General features: G+C 40.2%; 1 non-coding gene across 1 annotated transcript; it reads left to right on the forward strand.

Annotated features, from left to right (window-relative positions):
* Positions 1-306: 306 nt before the first annotated feature.
* Positions 307-413, forward strand: LOC148551041 (small nucleolar RNA R71). Its single transcript, XR_015893762.1, has one exon. It is a non-coding gene; the product is annotated as a small nucleolar RNA R71 (small nucleolar RNA).
* The last annotated feature ends 4,167 nt before the right edge of the window (positions 414-4,580 follow it).

A 4,580-nucleotide genomic window follows, 5' to 3' on the forward strand; every position in this document is an offset into this window, starting at 1 on the left:
GTTGGTGAAGTGGCGATTGCTGCTATTTGGTTCCTCTCCATCTTCTTGGTGAGGTCAGCCAGCTGTTGGGTAATGAGCTTGTTTTGGGCCAGCAGAGCATCTACATTGTTTAGCTCCATTACTCCTCTTGTGTTCCCTCTTTCGGAAGCATAGAAGTAGTCATTCTCTGCTACAGTTTCAATGACATCTATGGCCTCCTCAATGGTCTTCTTCTTATTCAAAGATCCTCCGGATGAATGGTCTACGGCCTTCTTCGACTCATAAGAGAGCCCTTCATAGAAAATGTGCAGTTGTACCCATTCGTTGAACATATCTGGTGGGCACCTCCTTGTTAGGTCCTTAAACCTCTCCCATGCTTCATAAAGAGTCTCACCATCTTGTTGCCTGAAAGTTTGGACCTCAGCTCTCAGCCTATTGATTCGTTGAGGAGGGTAGAATCTTGCTAAGAATTTGTTCACCACATCTTCCCAAGTTGTCAAGCTCTCCTTTGGGAAAGACTCCAGCCACTTGGCTGCCTTATCCTTAAGTGAGAATGGAAATAAGAGCAGTCTATAGGCGTCAGGATGAACACCATTAGACTTCACTGTGTCACATATTCTTAGGAAGGTGGTTAGATGTTGATTGGGGTCTTCTTGGACACTTCCTCCGAACAAACAGTTGTTCTGCACAAGGGTGATGAGCTGTGGTTTTAGTTCAAAATTGTTGGCATGGATGGTTGGCTTTTAAATGCTACTTCCACAGTTTCCTGGGTTCGGATTGATGTAAGAGCCTAAAACTCTTCTATCCTCCCCAGCATGATTTGCTCGACCTCCTCCGCCATGATTGTGAGTCTCTTCTTCATGATGGTTTTCCATATTTTCTTCCATGTTTGGTTCAAAGTATTCCTCCTCTTCCTCAGCACCAACTACTCTTTTTCCTCTTGCTTCCCTTCTTAATCTCAAGAAGGTTCTCTCAGGTTCAGAATCAAAGGAAGTTGAAGCCCCGCTTCTTCTCCCTGTCATACAACCAACAAGTACAAGCAAGAAAAATAGATGCAGAAAGTATTTCTGTCAGAATTACTGTTAATGTGAGTGATGCAATATATCAAACAGTTAGTGGGTTAGTGAAATGAATTGTAAATAACAAAGAAAAAGTAGAGGGAAGGGGAGAAATTAACTAAAACAGAAAGTAAATTACTCAAACAGAAAATTAAATCAAACAAAAATAAAATGCTCAATCTAGTTATCCTCCAATTTAATCATTGTTGATGGACAATCAATCCCCGGCAACGGCGCCATAAACTTGATGCACGAAAAACTTGTCTCATAACAAATTTTCTTCGGCAAGTGTACCGAATTTGTCGTCAAGTAAAAACTCACAATAGAGTGAGGTCGAATCCCACAAGGTTTGATTGATCAAGAAACTTTAATTAGAGGAATGTTCTAGTTAAGCGAATCAGAATTTGAGTTGAGAATTGCAGAAAATTAAATGGCGGGAAAGTAAATAACAGAAAAGTAAATGCCAGAAATAAAAAGCTGAATGTAAATGACGGAAAGTAAATTGCAGAATCTTAAATGGGAATGGGGGAATTGCTCATAAAAGTAAATGACAGAAATTAAAGAGAATGGGTAAGATCAGAAATGGGGAGTTCATTGGGCTCAGGAGATGTTGCATTCTCCGGATCAATTTCATTTTCATCTCTTCCTTAATCAATGCACTCATTGATCTCCTTGGCAATCTTAAGTGATCGAATTACAATTCCTTGTAATTCAATCTCTCAAATCTTGATCAATAGCCAATTCCTTGGTCAATTACTCATGAGAAGAGATGAAGTATGGTCACTGATTATACCACATGCATTTCCCAAATCAAGTGTTGAGAGGATTATAGTCACATATCCATCCAAACCCAATTTGGTCCAACATGAGAAACCATTTCTAGCATGATCTCTTCATTCCTCTTTCAAGGTTCAGAAGAGATCCAAGTATGAATAGCTTCTTTTCTAAGATAACTACCCAATTGGATGAAGATCGAAAGCTTTCAAGTAAAATCAAGAGAAAAGATAGAAGAAGAATAATGAAAACTAGTATTGATCCATCAAATTACAACAGAGCTCCCTAACCCAATGAAAGGGGTTTAGTTGTTCATAGCTCTAGAAAATGAAAACAAAGATGGAGAATACATGATGAAACTAGAAGTGTAGAGAAAGTAAATACAGAGAGTAATTCTATGCCCAGAGGCTCCCTCTATTTTCTAACTCCCTAAATAATTCAAAGCTACTCCTATATATACTACTCTTCTACTCTTCTAGTTGGCTCTTCAAGTCTTGGGTCTGGGCCTTTGGATCTTGAGTTTGAAGCAGTTATCTTCTTCATTGGGCTTGGCTTTACTTGCAGAGAGAAAGTGTGAAGTGGGCAGAGACTTTAGCTCAGGACTTTAGTGGTGTTAACGTTCAGTGAAAATATGGGTTCGAGAACGTTAGTGACATTCAACTTTTTCACTAACGTTCCTCACCCAAGTAAGAGCCACGTTAACCTCAACGTTAGTGGCACAAATGTTGCCACTAACATTGCCTCTTTGTCCTTCGCGCACGTTATTGGGACTCAACTTTCCCAATAACGTTGAGAAGCTTCCCCCTTCCCTATGTTAGAGTCCACGTTAACTTAGTTAACGTGGCTCTTTTAACATAGGCTTGCCAACTTTCGAGAACGTTAGTGACACTTAACATTGGCACTAACATTACAATGTGCCCCTTAGCTCCCACGTTAGAGTCCACGTTAACTAGGTTAACGTGGCTTCTAACGTGGCTGTGCTAACCATCTCCAACGTTAGTGACAAAGTTGAATGTCACTAACGTTGGCTCATCATCCCTCTCCTCACGTTAGCTTCCACGTTAACTAAGTTAACGTGGGAGTTAACGTGGCTCATTGTGGCTTGTGTTGGCTCCTTCCAACGTTACTGGCAATGTTTGGTGTCACTAATGTTGTCGACAACCTTTCTTCTTCACGTTAACTTCCACATTAACTAGGTTAACGTGGGAGTTAACGTGGCTTCTTGGGGATAGTGTGTGTTCATCCCAACGTTAGTGACAATGTTTGGTGTCATTAACATTGTCGACCACCTAGTTTCTTCACGTTAGCTTCCACGTTAACTAGGTTAACGTGGGAGTTAACGTGGCTTCTTGTGACTTGGCCAACGTTAGTGAGAAAGTTGAATGATACTAACGTTGGCATCCCCCTTTTCTTCTTAACGTTAGAGGCCACGTTAACTAAGTTAACATGGCAACTAACGTGGCCACTTATGAGCTTGGTCCAACGTTAGTGATAATGTTAGTTGTCACTAACGTTGGCTCCATTTCCTTTCTTCCACGTTAGAGTTCACGTTAGCTTAGTTAACGTGACTCTTAGCTACTAATGTGGTTCTTCTTTGCTTCCTTTGTCCTGAAATCAAGCAATAAAGTGCATCAAAGTTCTAGTCCAAGTCATGGGAAATGCAACATCCAATTTGTCATTAAATTCATGTAAAATCCTCATGAAATCATGTAAAGTGCACAATGTATGCTTGAATCAAGATGTAAATGAATATCTACCCAAAACTAGCTTATTTCCTAAGGAAATGCATGAAACTACCCTAAAAACAATAAAGAAAAGGTCAGTGAAACTGGCTAAAATGTCCTGGCATCAAAATCACATAAATTCTCTAATTTAGTTTCCTGTTTATCAACTCAATTCATTTTTGAAAACATCTGATTAATAAAATAGCACACCTTTCTGCAACTCGTTGGGAGAAGACCTGGGATTCATACTCCCAGTATTTTAATTTTAATTTTTGTGACAACCCTTCTAAATTGATAGGCGGATTTCTGTTTGGTTGAGAACTTTACTTGCAACGCATATCTTATAACAATTCTTAACTCGCCAATTTCTGCCACGTCAATTTTTGGCGCCTTTACCGGGGAGTTGCAATAGAGTGCTAAGTTATTGATTGGAATTTATTTTTTTGCATTTTATTTTATTTTGCTACTATGAGCTGCATGTTTCTTTCGTTAGATGACGCGTTCACTTCCTGATCCAAGCTTGCCAGCATTCGATCCTGAAATTGAAAGAACTATTTCACGAATAAGGCAAGCTCGGCGTCGGTTAGCCCTCTCTGAGGGCAGATCTGAAACGTCACTTGAGGAAGAAACCAGTCTCCGTTCTACTGATTTGGTTGATTTACGTGCAGGTGACATGGCAGCACCTAGAAGAGTTACTATCCAGGAGGCTGGAGCCCCTGATTTTTCAATGCAACCGTTTCAAGCGCATCACTCAGCGGTGGCTACAGATTTTGAAATAAAGACTGCACTGCTAAATTTGATGCCCAAGTTTCATGGCTTACCTGCTCAAGAGCCTATCAAGCACCTGAGAGATTTCCAAGCAGCCTATTCTACTGTTAGGCATGATGGTGCAGATGAAACTTTAATCTTGTTAAAAGCCTTCCCATTCTCTTTTGAGGGAAAGGCAAGAGAGTGGTACTACACTCAACCCACAGCAAATGTATCCGACTGGGATACACTTAGAAGATAATTTTTGGAAGAGTTCTTTCCAGCTGAAGTTACTGAT

Source organism: Arachis ipaensis, chromosome B7 (genome assembly GCF_059453495.1).
Source record: "Arachis ipaensis isolate K30076 ecotype BB chromosome B7, ASM5945349v1, whole genome shotgun sequence".
NCBI lineage: Eukaryota > Viridiplantae > Streptophyta > Magnoliopsida > Fabales > Fabaceae > Arachis > Arachis ipaensis.